At 47.3% G+C, this 16,069-nt stretch overlaps 1 non-coding gene across 1 annotated transcript; it reads right to left on the bottom strand.

Annotated features, from left to right (window-relative positions):
- Positions 1-8,915: 8,915 nt before the first annotated feature.
- On the bottom strand, positions 8,916-9,053 carry LOC114814442. Its single transcript, XR_003762240.1, has one exon. It is a non-coding gene; the product is annotated as a small nucleolar RNA SNORA7 (small nucleolar RNA).
- Between the last annotated feature and the right edge of the window lie 7,016 nt (positions 9,054-16,069).

Consider the following 16,069-nt stretch of genomic DNA (forward strand, 5'->3'; position numbering starts at 1 on the left):
TTCACCGGATCTCACAGGGCACCAGGAATGGAAATTGCAAGCTTCTTTCTTGCCACAGACCTGGCCACAAAGTAAAGATTTTAAGGGGAAATCTATTTATATGACCTGTCGATCACTTTTGGCTGGCTCAGCTGATCTGTAATTTATTTGTATTGATTGTATTATTTGTCTCCCCCCCTCCCTCTAGACTGTAAGCGCCTGTGGGCAGGGAATGTGTCTTTATTGTTGTATTCTCCCAAGTGGTTAGTAATGTGCTCTGCACACAGTAAGTGCTCAGGAAATAAAATTGAATGAGTGTATGAATGAATGATGGACATAGGCCAATTTCAGCCGATATTGGGACAGGGCATGGGGGTGAGCAGAGAAGGGTTGAATTGGGAGCCCAGAGTGGAGAATGCTCTTGGAATCCATGCTCCTAAACCGAAGAGGCTTCTACTTTGGTTTTTGGGCCAATGAAGACACGTAGAGAAAAGGTAAGTGGATAATGCTAGTTTTGGGGTAGCCCAGGTTAAGGACCAATACTAAGATTGGGGTTTGGCTGCAATTATGGATTATGTGGTATATGCAATTATGCAAGTATGATTTTGGATTAAAATATTTCCTATCCATTGTTACTGTTAGTTTACAGAGTCCCAGCTGGTAGAGATTTAAGATTCTGACTTGAATATGAGTCTACCAGGTGAGCATGCGAGAGGAGTCCAATGTACTGTGCCTGGCAGGAGAGTGAAGCCAGCCAGAAGTTTATTGATGGTCAGGTCCTCAATCCTGCTAAAATAGGAAAAGCCCACTTGAACTAGATTATTAGACGGCAGGGAGGGAGGACAGGAAAATAATTATAATGATATTTGTCAAGCGCTTACTATGTCTCAGGGCACTGAACTAAGCACTGGGGTGGATACAAGCAAATTGGGTTGGACACTTCCTGTCCCACATGGGGCTCACTGTCTTAATCCCTATTTTACAGATGAAGTAACAGGCCCAGAGAAATCAAGGGATTTGCCCAAGGTCACACAGCAGATGCGTGGCAGAGCATTAGGACCCCAGTCCTTCTGACTCCCAGGCCCAGGCTCTATGCACTAGGCCATGCTGCTTCTCAAGAAAGGAAGGGAAAGATAAAGAAAAGGAGAGAGTGAGAGCGAGGCAGGAGCAGGTAGGAAGGTGGAAGAAGAGGAAGGAAAAAAGCAACTGAGCATGAAAGGAAGCTACAATTTTAGTGTCATGCCCTGGGAATAATATCAATATAAAGGGGCTTTGAACTCTAGGAGCTAGGTGGAGAGGCTTTTGCCAAGCGAGCGTGCTAGCAGTTTGAGATATACCTAAGGACAAGCTACAGTTGACAGTTTTAACTTTAACTTTACCTTGTATCTACCCCAGCGCTTAGAACAGTGCTCGGCCCATAGTAAGTGCTTAGCAAATACCATCATCATTATCAACCAGGGAAGCGCAATGGACTAGTGGATCAAGCAGGCCCTGAGATTCAGAAGAGCCTGGATTCTAATCCCAGCTCCGCCACCTGTCTGCTGTGTGACCTTGGGCAAGTCGTTTAACTTCTAGGGGGCCTCAGTTGCTTCATTTGACAAATGGGGATTGAGTGAGGCCTGTGCTGGACAGGGACTGGGTCCAACCTGATCAACTATTATCTACCCCAGCGTTTGGTACGATTCCTGGCACATGGTCAGAGCTTAACATAAGGACAACCGCTTGTTGTGACTTGACGGGAGCGCTCAGTAGAGTGCTCTGCACACAGTAAGCACTCAATAAGTACGATTGAATGAATGAATGAATGAAGAGTCCGCCGACAGGGCATGCGCAGTAGGGCACGCTAGAGAGCGTGTCCACACATTGCTCCTGCGTAGGAGAGTGACGCCTGGCGGAGATTTGTGGTCGGTACCTCAGTCCCCCAAATAGGGAAAAATATTAAATTTAAATGTAATATTAACATTCAGAAAAAAGCAATCCAGCTGCAAACAAGCAAGCACAGAAGGAAGTAAAAGTTTTAGTATCACACCTTATTGTAGAATCAATATAAAGGAGAAATGAACTCGCGGATTTGACTGGGGAAGCTTTTTGGCAAAACAGCGCCTTAATAATAATAATAATGTTGGTATTTGTTAAGCGCTTACTATGTGCAGAGTACTGTTCTAAGCGCTGGGGTAGATACAGGGTAATTAGGTTGTACCAGGTGAGACTCACAGTCTTAATCCCCATTTTACAGATGAGGGAACTGAGGCACCGAGAGGTTAAGTGACTTGCCCAAGGTCACACAGCTGAGCAGTGGCAGATAATAGCTTGGGGTCTCTTCAAATCAAGTGTCGCACTTCAGCCACAGCCTTCCTCAGCCAGGTGAACGATCTAATGTGGAGGAGAGGAGAGCGCGCTAGAGACGCCCTGCGTAGGAGTGAAGCCAGCCAGGACTTTTGGGGGGTTCGGGGCTTCGCCCCCCGCCTAAATAGGAAAAGTCCATCCGAACTTGATTCTCAGGCAGTGGAAAGAAATACAGAAAGGGAGGGAAGGGGAGAGGAAGAGGGAGAAGAGAGAGAGAATGCTTGGGGGAGGGAAGAAGAAAGGAAGGAAGAAAAAAGCAATTTAGCAGCAAAACAAGCATGTACGGAAGGAAGTCAAAGATTTACTATCACAATTTACTGTACACAGCGCTCAATAAATACGATTGACTGACTGAATGATTCCCAGAACAAGCCTGTCACCAGGTGACAATAGAGAGGCACGGCCGCCCAGAAAAAGAGTTTAGTGCCACAAGAGGGCGGTTAGAGAGGCGCGGCCTCCCAGGAAAAAGTCTAGGGCCACAAGAGGGTGATAGAGAGGCGCGGCCGCCCAGAAAAAAGTTTAGTACCACAAGAAAAAATAAAATTTTTTTTAAATGGTATTTATTAAACGCTTACTATGTGCAAAGCACTGTTCTAAACGCTGGAGAGGATACAAGCAGTGTGGCTTCGTCGAAACAGCACGGGCTTGGGAGTCAGGGGTCAGCGGTTCTAATCCCCACTCTGCCACTTTATCAGCTGTGTGGCTTTGGGCAAGTCACTTAACTTCTCGGTGCCTCAGTTCCCTCATCTTTAAAAGGTGGATGAAGACTGTGACCCCCACGTGGGACAACCTGATTACCTTGTGTCAACCCCAGCGCTTAGAACAGTGCTTTGCACATAGTAAGTGCTTAACAATTACCATATTATTATTATTATTATTACAAGGTAATCAGGTTGTCCCACGTGGGGCTCACAGTCTTAATCTCCATTCTACAGACGAGGGAACTGAGGTCCAGAGAACAATAATAATAATAATTATGGCATTTGTTAAGCGCTTACTATGTGCAGAGCACTGTTCTAAGCGCTGGGGTAGTTACAGGGTAATCATATTGTCCCATGTGGGGCTCACATTTTTTTATCCCCATTTTTACAGATGAGGTAACTGAGGCCCAGAGAAGTGAAGTGACTTGCCAAAGTGCAGTGGGGATTTGAACCCATGACCTCTGACTCCCAAGCCCGGCCTCTTTCCACTGAGCCCCGCTGCTTCTGTAGAGAGAGGAGTCAAGGAAAACGCCAAGGTTGAGGGCTTGTGAGACAGGAAGGGTCATTGTGCCTGGGGGAGGACAGAGTGTAGGTGGGAAGATACAGAGCTCTGTTTTGGACATGTAAAGTTTGAGGTGACGGGAGGACACCCAAGTGGAGATGTCTTTAAAGGCTGGAGGAAATGCAAGGATGGAAGGAGGGAGAGAGATCAGGGCTGGAGATGGAGATTTATCCACATAGAGGTGATAGTTGAAGCCATGGGAGGGAATGAATTCTCCAAGGGAGTGGGTGTAGATGGAGAATAGAAGGGGACCCAGAACTGAACCTCGAGTGATCCCCACATTTAGGGGGTGGGAGGCAGAGGAGAAGGCCGCAAAGGAGACTGAGAATGAATGGCCAGAGAGGTAAGAGGACAACCGGGAGAGGACAGAGTCAGTGAAGCCAAGGTTGGAACTTCTCTTTGCCTCAGTTCCCTCATCTGTAAAATGGGGATGAAGACTGTGAGCCCTACGTGGGACAACCTGATTACCTTGTATCTACCCCAGTGCTTAGAACAGTGCTTGGCACATAGTAAGTGCTTAACAAATACCAACATTATTATTATCTTCCAGCAGAAGCATTGATCAACAGTGTCAAAGGCACCTGAAAGGTCGAAAAGGATTAGGATGGTATAGAGGCCATTGGATTTGTCAAGAAAGCCATTCATTCATTCAATTGTATTTATTGAGTGCTTACTGTGTGCAGAGCGTGTACTAAGTGCTTGGAAAGTACAATTTGGCAACAAATAGAGACAATCCCTACCCAACAACAGGCTCACTGTCTAGAAGGGGGAGACAGGCAACAAAACAAAACAAGTAGAGAGGCATCACTACCATCAAAATAGATAGAATTGTAGATAAATGCACATCATTAATAAAATAGAGCAAATATATACAAGTGCTGAGGGGAGGGGAAGGGGGTAGAGCAGAGGGAGGGAGTAGGGTCGATGGGGAGGGGAGGAGGAGCAGAGGGAAAGGGAGGGCTCAGTCTGGGAAGGCCTCCTGGAGGAGGTGAGCTCTCATGAGGGCTTTGAAGAGGGGAAGAGAGTGAGTTTGGCGGAGGTGAGGAGGGAGGGCATTCAAGGCCAGAGGTAGGACGTGGGCCAGGGGTCGACTGCGGGACAGGCGGGAATGAGGCCCAGTGAGGAGGTTAGTGACAGAGGAGCAGAGCGGACGGGGTGGGCAGTAGAAAGAAGGAAGGTAAGGTAGGAGGGGGCAAGGTGATGGAGAGCTCTGAAGCCAGTCATTAATCCCCGCTCTGCCATTTGTCTGCTGTGTGACCTTTGGCAAGTCACATCACTTCTCTGGGCCTCAATTACCTCATCTATAAAATGGGGATTAAGACTCTGAGCCCATATGGGACAACTTGATTACCATGTATCCACCCCAGCCCTTAGAACAGTGCTTGGCACATAATAAGCACTTAACAAATACCATAATTTGTTAAGAGGGCGGTTTCTGTGGAGTGAAGTGGACAGAAGCCAGATTGGAGGGGATCAAGGAGAGAATTGGAGGAGAGGACCTTGAGACGGCTGGTGTAGACAACTCGCTCAAGGGGTTTGGGGAGAAATGGTAGGAGGGAGATGGGGTGTTAACCGGAGGGAGCTCTGGGGTCAAGAGAAAGTTTTTTTTAGGAAGGGGAGAAATGGGCATCTTTGAAAACAGTGGGGAAGAAGCCACTGGAGTGTGAATAGTTGAGCATGGCTGTTAGGGAGGGAAGAAGAGAGGGGATGAGAGTTTTGATAAGGTGCGAAAGAATGGGGTTGGGTATATTATTATGTGCAGGTGAAGAGGGTGGATTTTGAGAGGAGGCAAGAGATTTTCTCTAGAGTTTTTTCTTGTAAGGATTGGAGAGTTGAAGAGGGGGCCAAAAGAGGGAGGGACTGAAGAGGGGCAGGGGTGATTTTAGGGACCTAGCACCCGATGGTGTCAATTTTCTTAATAAAGTAGGTGGCCAGGTCACTGGGGACAAGTGATGGTGGAGGTGGGGGGGACGGGGGCCTGAGGAGGGAATTAAATATATAGAAAAACTGGAGGGGGTGATGCTCATGGGTGTCAATAAGGATGGAGTAATAGTTTTTCTGGGCAGAGTTAAAACATGCAAGGATAACCTTCAAGTGGACAAAGTCAGCCTGATATTTAGATTTCTCCTAACGGCACTCTGTGGCTCGAGCACAGGAGCGAAGGAGGCCGGTTGTGCAGGTGATCCAGGGCTGAGGGTTACTGGTATGAGATTGATGAAGGGATAGGGGAGCTAGTGAATTGAGTTCATTAGAGAGGGCTGTGTTGAGAGCATGTATTTGGTCATCCAGGGAGGGTAATTTGTGTATGGAGGCTAAGTGGGGCATGGTCAGGTGAGAAAATTGGATTTGGTTCAAAGATCAGGGCTTGATCGTGGAATAGTGCAGACTAATGGGGAGGAGAGGAGTCAAGTGTCAAGGTTATGGGCAGATAGTGGGATTTCAGAGTTGGTGAGGGTAGAGCTGTGCAGTGGTTGAGATGTTGAGATTGAGAACTCATGGTCTCACTGGCCCTTGGCTTCTACTACCATCTCTGTGCAGATGATTCCCAAATCTATTTCTATATCCCCGCTCCAGTCTATTCTTCATTCCGCTGCCCGGCTCATCTTCCTGCAGAAACGCTCTGGGCATGTCACTCCCCTTCTTAAAAACCTCCAGTGGTTGCCTATCAACCTCCGCATGAAACAAAAACTTCTCACTCTAGGCTTCAAGGCTCTCCATCACCTTGCCCCCTCCTACCTCTCCTCCCTTATCTCCACTGCCTACCCCGCATGCTCTGCTCCTCTGCCGCCCACCTCCTCACCGTCCCGTTCTCGCCTGTCCCGCCGTCAACCCCTGGGCCACGTCCTCCCACGGTCCTGGAATGCCCTCCCTCCTCACCTCTGCCAAACTAATTCTCTTCCCTTCTTCAAAGCCCTACTTAGAGCTCACCTCCTCCAAGAGGCCTTCTCAGACTGAGCTTCCCCTTTTCCCTCTGCTCCCTCTGCTGCCCCTCTGCCCCCCCTTTACCTCCCCTCAACTAAGCCCCTTTTCCCCCCCTTTCCCTCTGCTCCTCCCCCTCTCCCCCTCCCCTCAGCACTGTGCTCGTCCACTCAATTGTATATATTTTTATTACCCTATTTATTTTGTTAATGAGATGTACATCACCTTGATTCTATTTATTGCTATTGTTTTAATGAGATGTACATCCCCTTGATTCTATTTATTGCTATTGTTTTTGTCGGTCTGTCTCCCCCAATTAGACTGTAAGCCTGTCAGTGGGCAGGGACTGTGTCTATCTGTTGCCGATTTGTACATTCCAAGCGCTTAATACAGTGCTCTGCACATAGTAAGCGCTCAATAAATACTATTGAATAAATGAGTGAATGAATGAATGAATGACTTCTCTCCCTCAGCCTCGGATTTCCTCCATCCTTCAAGATTTTTCTACCTAGATGTCTCTACCTTCACAACATCGCTGCTCCTTCTGCTCCCTCCCTGCTCCCCCTTCACCTCCCCTCAGCTAAGCCCCCTTTCCCTGCTTTCCCTCTGCTCCTCCCCCTCTCCCTTCCCCTCAGCACTGTGTTCATTTGTATATATTTTTATTACCCTATTTATTTTGTTAATGAGATGTACATCCCCTTGATTCTATTTATCGTGATTAAGTTGTCTTGTTTCTGTCCGTCTGTCTCCCTCGATTAGACTGTGAGCCCCTCAATGGGCAGGGATTGTCTCTATCTGTTGCTGAATTGTATATGCCAAGTGCTTAATACAGTGCTCTGCACATAGTAAGCATTAAGTAAATATTATTGAATGAATGAATCGTTAAAATCCACTCTTTCCTCTGCATCCAAACTGCTACCAGGTTAATCCAAGTACTTATCTGCTCCTGCTTACGATATCAGTCTCCCTGCTGACCTCCCTGCCTCCTGTCTCTCCCCACTCCAGTCAATTCTTCATTCTGCTGCCCAGATCATTTTTCTACAAAAAATTCAGGCCACATTTCCCCCTCCTCAAGAACCTCCAGTGGTTGCCCATCCAACTCTGCATCAAACAGAAACTTCTTATCATTGGATTAAAGCAGTCAATCACTTTGCTCCCTCCCACCTTGCCACTCTCCTACTACAACCCAGCCTGCTCACTTTGCTCCTCTAATGTCAACCTTCTCACTCTACCTCTATCTTGTCTATCTTGCTGCCGGCCTCTCTCCCACATCCTGCTTCTGGCCTGGAATCTACTCCTTCATATCCGACAATTATTCTCCCCCCCGTAAATCCTTATTGAAGGCACATCTCCTCCCCTGACTAAGCCTTCTTTTCCTCTTTCCCCACTCACTTCTGCCTCACCTCGACTTGCTCCCTTTATTTATCGTGCCCTCCAAGCCCCACAGCACTTATGTACATATCTCTAATTTTATTTATTTATATTAATGCCTGTCTCCCCCTCTAGACTGTAAGCTCATGGTGGGCAGGGAATGGGTCTGTTATATTGTTATAACAGTATAACACGAGAAGCAGCATGGCTCAGTGGAAAGAGGATGGGTTGGGGAGTCAGAGATCATGGGTTCAAATCCTGGCTCCGCCACTCAGCTGTGTGACTTTGGGCAAGTCACTTGACTTCTCTGGGCCCCAGGTCCCTCATCTGTAAAATGGGGATTAAAACTGTGAGCCCCACGTGGGGCAAGCTGATGACCTTTTATCCTCCCCAGTGCTTAGAACAGTGCTTTGCACATAGTAAGTGCTTAACAAATACCAACATTATTATATTGTATTCCTCCAAGCATTTAGTACAGTTCTCTGCACATTGTAAGTGCTCAATAAATACAATTGACTGACTAGAATCAGTTTAAAGGAGATTAGAACCTGTGAAGTTGGATGAGGAGGCTTTCACCAAAATAGAGCTATAGAAGCTTGAGCTACGGTTAAAGAGAAACACCACCTCCTGCCATAAATTTTATTGGTCAAAGAAGTGTCTCATGAGGCTTGGCAACTTTGAGTCCACTGAAGGAATGTTCCACGCACTGTGCCTGTGCAGGAGAGTGAAGCCAGCCAAAATTTCATCAGTGGTCAGGTCCTCAGTTCCCCTAAATAAGAAAAGTCCAGCCAAACTAGATCATCTTGTCTTGTCTAGTCTTATGCTGTCGAGTCGTTGCTAACCCATAGCGACACCACGGACACATCTCTCTCAGAATGCCCTGCTATCCATCTGCATTCCTTCTTGTAGTTTATCTATAGACTTTTCTTAGTAAAAATATGGAAGTGGTTTACCATTGCCTCCTTCCGTGCAGTTAACCAGAGTCCCCTCCTTCGATTCTCTCCCATGCTGTTGCTGCCCAACACGGGTGAGTTTTGACTTGTAGCAGATTGCCTTCCACTCGCTAGCCACTGCCCAAGCTAGGAATGAAATGGTTAGGCCCCTGCTTGACTCTCCTTCTCATAGCTGAGACTGGTAGAGTACTGGAAACTCTCCAGGTGAGACTCTGAGGTGGAAAATTTTCAGAGTGTGGAAATAAATAAGAAAAAAGAGACAGAGAGAAAGAGAGTGAGAAAGAGAAAGGAGGTGCACGGGCAGAAGGGAAGGAGGGAGAAAGAAGGAAGGAAAAAAGGAAGAAAAAAGAAAGAAAATAAATCAAGGAATAAGGCAAATAAGCATGGAAGACAATAAAAACTTTTATTATTACATCCTACTGTAGAATCAACATGAAGTAGATTTGAACTAGCAGATTTGGCTGGGGAGTGGAGATCTGCAGGGCAGAGAGCTGTGGGAGAGGGCTAGGGCAGAGGGCTGGGCAGAAAGAGGCCTGGAAAGAAAGAGGGCTAAGGGAAAGAGTGATGGGGAAAGGGGGCTCAGGGAAAGAGGGCTCAGGCACAGGGGGTTGAGTGTCAAAGTGTTGGGGAGTTGAGAGCTGGAGAACAAAGAGATTTGGAGCAGAGAGCAGGAGGCAGAGAAATGGGGGCAGAGAATGGGGGGAAGAGAACAGGGGCCAGAGAGCAGAAGGGCCGTGAACTGAAGGACAGGGAATTGGAGGCCAGAGGGACAGAGAACAATGAGACAGAGAGCAAGGGGACAGAGGGCAGAGAAACAGAAAGAATGAGAGGCAGGAAGATGAGGGGCCAAGAGCAAAGGGGCAGAAAGCTGGGGGGCAAGCAGCTGAGGGACAGAGAGTAGGGGAGCAGAGATCCAGGGGGCAGAGACGGGACCAATGACAGGGAGGCAGAGAAAGGGGATCAGAGAGCTGGTGGTCAGAGAGCCCAGGGGCAGAGAGGCGAGAGACAGAGAGCCAAGTGACAGGGAATTGATGAGCAGAATGTTGTTGGGCAGAGAGTTAGTGGCCAGAAGGCTGTGGGTTAGAGAGTTGATGGGCATAAAGCTGAGGTGCTGAGAGCAGGGAGGCAGAGAGTTGAGGGCAGAGAGCTTGGGTCAGGCAGCTGGGATGCAGCGAGCTGGGAGACAGACAGTTTGGGGGCATAGAGCTAGGGGCAGAGAGCTTTGGGGCAGAGAGCTGGGGGGTAGAGAGCTGGGGAACAGAGACTTAGGAGGCAGAGAGCTGAGGAGCAGAGAGCCGGGGCTCAGAGAGTTGGGGGGCAGGGAGTTGGGGGGTAAAGAGGGAGCAGGGAAGGTGAGGAACAATGAGTTGGGGGGCAGAATGCTGAGGGGGAGAGAGCAGTGAGCAGAGAACAGGGGTCAAAAAAGCAGGGTGGAGAACAGGGGGCAGAGAGCTGAGGGGCAGAAAGCAGTGGGCAGAGACTGGGGTCAAAGAATAGGGGGCAGAGAACAGAGGGCAGAGAGTTGAGGGGTAGAGAGGAGAGCGGGGCAGAGAATAAGGGTCAAAGAACAAGGGGGCAGAGAGCAGGATTGCTGGGGCAGACTGCTTGGGTCAGGTAGCTGGGAGGCTGCAAGCTAGGAGGCAGAGAGCTTTGGGGTAGAAAGTGGGGCACAAAGAGCTGGGGAGCAGAGAGCTGGGGTCAGACAACTGGGAAACAGGGAGCTGGGGGGCAGAGAGCAGGAGGACCGAGATCAGGGAATAGAGAGCAGGAAGGCAGAGAACTTGAGAGCAGAGAGCAGGGGACAAGAAACCTGAAGGGCAGAGACCTGGGTGACAGAGAGTTGGGGCCTAGAAAGATAGGGGATGGAGAGGTGGGGAGCATAGAGGTGGAGAGCCGGGAGCTTGGGGGCAGAGAGTTGGGGGGCAAAGAGCTGGGGGACTGGAGACCAGATGGACAAAGAACAGGGGGACAGAGAAGAACAGAGAACAGAGGGACAGATAACCGAGGGGTGGAAAGCTGAGGTACAGAGACCTGAGACATATAAAAGGAAGAGATCTGAAAGAGAGAGCTGAGGGCGAGAAACCTGAGGGGCACAGACCTGTAGGGCAGAGAGCAGGAGGACACAGAATTGAGGGGCAGAGGGCTGAGTAAACGCTCAATAAATACGATTGAATGAATGAATGTGCACAACCCCGTTCTAAGCACTTGGGAGAGTACTATACAACAGAGTTTACAGACACTTCCTTGCCCACAGTGAATTTACAGTCTAGAGGGGGAGACAGAAATTAATATAAATAAATAATTTAGAGTGCTATGGCAGGGGTAGAGCTTTTTTTTTTCTTATGGTATTTGTTAAGCACTTGTTATATTTCAGACACTGTTCTAAGCGCTGGAGCAGATACAAGCTAATCAGGTTGGACCTCATCCATGCACCACATGAGGTTCAAAATCTTAATCTCCATTTTCCAGATGGGGTAATTGAGGCACAGAGAAGGTAAGGGACTTTCTCCCAAGTTCACATGGCAAACAAGTGGCAGAGCTGGGATTAGAACTCATGTCCTTCTGACTCCCACTAGGCCACGCTGCTTTTTGTGCATTACAATCATAGGTTATCTTTTTTTTATGGTATTTGTTAAGCACTTACTCTGTGTCAGGCACTGTACTAAGTGCTGGGGTAGATACAGGTTAATCAAGTTGATCTCCAAGGTTGCCTGGGCACTCTATCAGACGTACCATCCTCAAAGCGAAGGGGTTGGATTACTCTCCTCCATGGTGCCGCCTCCCACTCTTCATTAATATATTTAGAACAAAGTCTGGAAACACATTGTGGAACCTCCTCTTTTGTCCTTCTCTACCCTCTGGGAGCCTTTCCCCTTCAGGCCAGTGAGACCCATCTCTCCTAGGTCACTTATTTTGGGGGGACAGAAAGGGCTAAATGTTGAAAGCAAGCCTGACAAGAACAGCCATGGAGGGGCTAACTTGTGGATACAGGAACCATGGAGGTAGCCTGGAACCAGTTAATTACAGACCAGGTCGTCTTCAGTAGAACCAATCAATCTATCAATCGTATTTATTGAGCACCTACTGTGTGCAGAGCAGTGGATAGAGCATGGGCCGAGGAGTCAGGAAGTCAGGGATTCTAATCCCCGCTCTGCCACTTGTCTGCTGTAATAATGTAGGTATTTGTTAATACTTTTGGTTAATAATGTTGGTATTTGTATTGTTTGGTATTTGCTGTGTGACCTTGGGCAAGTCATTTCACTTCTCTGTGCCTCTGTAAAATGGGGATTAAAAACGTGAACCCCAAACCTTGTCCAACCGGATTTGCTTGTATCCACTGCAGCGCTTAGTAAAAAGCGTTTAACATATAACATAATAATAATAACACTAAGCACTTGGAGAGTAAACTCTAAGAATATAACAGAGTTCTTAGACACATTCCCTGCTCACAATGAGCATGCAGTTCAGAGGGGAAACCAGACCAACTCCACATCCTCACCACGGCAACTGATCAGGCTCAGAAGCAAGGGGGTAATGATTTTGATGACAGCCAAATCTCAGTTGTGTGGCTGTCAATTGCATGTAATAATAATAATAATGTTGGTATTTGTTAAGCACTTACTATGTGCAGAGCTTTGTTCTAAGCGCTGGGGTAGATACAGGGTAATCAGGTTGTCCCACATGAGGCTCAGTCTTCATCCCCATTTTACAGATGAGGGAACTGAGGCATAGTGAAGTTAAGTGACTTGCCCACAGTCACCCAGCTGACAAGTGGCAGAGCCAGGATTCGAACCTGTGACCTCTGACTCCCAAGCCCGTGCTCGTTCCACTGAGCCATGCTGCTTCAAATTCCAGGCCTGTGCAGTTTGGGCTATAGGGGCCAAAAGAGAGGTGAATGATTTCACACCGCTCTCTGGTGACGTTCTAGGGAACATTTTTTAATGGTATTTCTTAAGTGTTTTCTATGTAACGAACACTGTTCTAAGCGTTGGGGTAGGTACAAGTTAACTATGTCGGATACAGTGGGCAATGAAACTGTGAGCTGCAGGGTGGCTTAGTGAGAAGCAGCGTGGCTTGGTGGATAGACCATGGACCTGGGAGTTAGAAGGAACTGGGTTCTAATTCTGACTCCGCCGTATGTCTGCTGTGGGACCTCAGGCAAGTCACTTATTGTCTCTGGGCCTCAGTTACCTACCTCATCTGTAAAATGTAGATAAGAGTGTGAGCCACAAATGGGGCAGGGACTGTGTCCAGCCTGATTAACTTGTATCTACCCCAGTGCTTAGAACAGTGCTCGGCACATAGTAAGTGCTTAATGAATACCTTATCATTATTATTATTATGTGGGACAGAGAGTTTGTTGGTGGACTCTGTTAATCAATGAGTCATATTTATTGAGCACTTACTGTGCTAAGAGCTTGGGAGAGTACAGTTTAACAGAGTCGGTGGTCACATTCCCTACCCACATCAAGCTTATAGTCTAGAGGGGGGAAGCAGACATTGATATAAATAAATAAAATATGGATATGCACATAGGTGTTGTGTGACTGAGGGAAATCAAGGGTGCAAATCTAAGTGCGAAGGGGACACAGAAAGGAGTGGGAGAAGAGGAAATGAGAAAGTGATGTGCTTTTAATAAAGCTTTGGAGGAGGGGGGAAGAGTGATCATTTGTTGGATAGGAAGAGGGAGGGTTTTCCAGGCCAAAAGGAGGATGTGGGCTAGAGATCCGTGGTGAGATAGATGAGATGAAAGTATAGTGAGTAGGTTGGAATTAGAGGAGCAGAGTATGCCAGTCAAGATGTAGTAGGAAATCAGGGAGGTAAGGTACAGGGGAGGCAAGGTGATTGAGCGCTTTAAAGCCGACGGTGAGGAGTTTTTTTTGATGCGGAGGTGGGTGGGCAACTGGTGGAGGCTCTTGAGGAGTGGGGAAATATGGACTGAATTGTGCCTCAGTTACCACATCTGTAAAACGGGGAGTAAGACTACATTCAGACCGTGGGACTTTGACTGTGTCCAACATGATTAGCCTCTATCTACCCCAGGGCTTAGTACAGTGCCTGGCACGTAGTAAGCACTTAACATGTTCCATTAAAATAAAAGATAATAATAATGTTGGTATTTGCTAAGCGCTTACTATGTGCAGAGCACTGTTCTAAGATCTGGGGTAGATACAGGGTAATCAGGTTGTCCCACGTGAGGCTCACAGTTAATCCCCATTTTACAGATGAGGTAACTGAGGCCCAGAGAAGTTAAGTGACTTGCCCACAGTCACACAGCTGACAAGTGGCAGAGCCGGGATTCAAACCCATGACCTTTGACTCCCAAGCCCAGGCTCTTTCCACTGAGCCATGCTGCTTCTCTTAAAAAGATCCAAGCAGGATAGTGAAGAATGGACTGGTGTGAGGAGAGAGTCTTTTAGGCAATAAAGCCCTGTTTACCTGAACCCCCGACTCCTTTTGCTGACTAATAGGTGGATCTGCATGGCCCGGTTCCTAGTGGATAGAGCACAGAGCTAGGAATGAGAAGGACCTGGGCTCTAACCCCATTCTGCCATTTGTCTGCTGTGCGACCACGGGTAACTCACTTCACTTTTCTCTGCCTCAGTTACCTCATCTGTAAAATGGGGATTAAGATTGTGAACCCCATGTGGGACATGGACTGTGTCCAACCTGATGATCTTTATCTACCCCTAGCACTTAATATACTGCTTATCACATTGTAAATGTTTAACAAATGCTATTAAAAAAAGAAATTCTGGATAACATCACTAGTGACCACCTTCTTGCCAAATCTAACGGACTCTACTCCGTCCTAATCCCCCTCAACCTAAATTGTCTTTGACACTGTGGACTCCTCCCTTTTACTGGAAACTTTATCTCGCCTAGTCTTTTCTGGACCAGTTCTCTCCTGGGTCTCCTCTTACCTCTCCAGTTGATTCTTCTCAGTCTCTTTCACAGCCTCTTCCATCTTCCCCCCGCTAAATTCTCCTCTATCTAACTTTCCCATCACAGTTGAAATCATTCTCCTCCACCCCATTTCTCAAGACTGTAAGCTTTCTTTTACCCTTGACTTTTCCCTCACTTTCAATTCCCGTGTTTAGTCTGTTGCCAAAACCTCTTGGTTCTTCTCCCTTAGTATTGCTAGAATCTGTCCCTTCCTCTCCATCCACACTGGAGAAGCAGCATGGCCTAGTGGCTAGAACACGGGCCTGGAAGTCCAAAGGACCTGTGTTCTAATCCTGGCTCTGCCACATGTCTGCAGTGTGACCTTGGGCAAGTCACTTAACTTCTCTGTGTTTCAGTTACTTCATCCGTAAAAAATGGGGATTAAGAGTGTGATCCCAATGTGGGATAGGGACCAGGCCCAATGTAATTAACTTGTATCTTTTCCAGTGCTTAGAGCAGTGCTTGGCACATAGTAAGTGATTAACAAGTACCATTATTATTATTATTATTATCCAAAAGGCCATCACTCTGGCCCAGGCCCTTGTCATATTCTGCCTTGACTACTGCATCAGCCTTGTCACTGATCTCCCTGCCTCCAGTCTCTCCCCTCTCCAGTCCAATCAATCAATCAATGGTATATGTTGAGTAGACAAGACTATGTGCAGAGCACTGTACTAATCACTTGGGAGAGTATAATACAACAGAATTAGCAGATATATTCCCTGACTATAACGACCGTACAGTATAGAGGGGGAGTCCATTATCTAGACTGTAAGCTCGTTGTGGGCAGGGAATGAATCTGTTTATTGTTGTATTGTATTCTCCCACGTGCTTAGTATAGTGCTCTGCACACAATAAATGCTCAATAAATACCACCAAATAAATGCATGAATGGATGAATACTTCACTTTGCTACCCAGACCATTTTTCTGCATCTTCCATCTCCTCCAAAACCCCCAGGGGTTGCTCATTCCTCTCTGTATCAAGCAGAAACCCCTAACCATTGACTTTAAATTACTCAAACAGCTGTTTCTCTCCCTCCCTCACTTCTCTCCCACTACACTTCCCTTTGTGGTCTTCATTTCTTGCAAAGCTTCTTTTCATCTCTCCTGTTGCCCCTTCTTTCCTGAACTCTCTCCTCTTTCACCTCACTGCTCACTGTTCTCCCTTTAGACTAAGCTCACTGTGGGCAGGGAATGTGTCAGTTATATTCAATAATATTAATAATAATAATAATAATGTTGGCATTTGTTAAGCGCTTACTATGTGCCGAGCACTGTTCTAAGCGCTGG

Source organism: Ornithorhynchus anatinus, chromosome 9 (genome assembly GCF_004115215.2).
Source record: "Ornithorhynchus anatinus isolate Pmale09 chromosome 9, mOrnAna1.pri.v4, whole genome shotgun sequence".
Lineage (NCBI taxonomy): Eukaryota > Metazoa > Chordata > Mammalia > Monotremata > Ornithorhynchidae > Ornithorhynchus > Ornithorhynchus anatinus.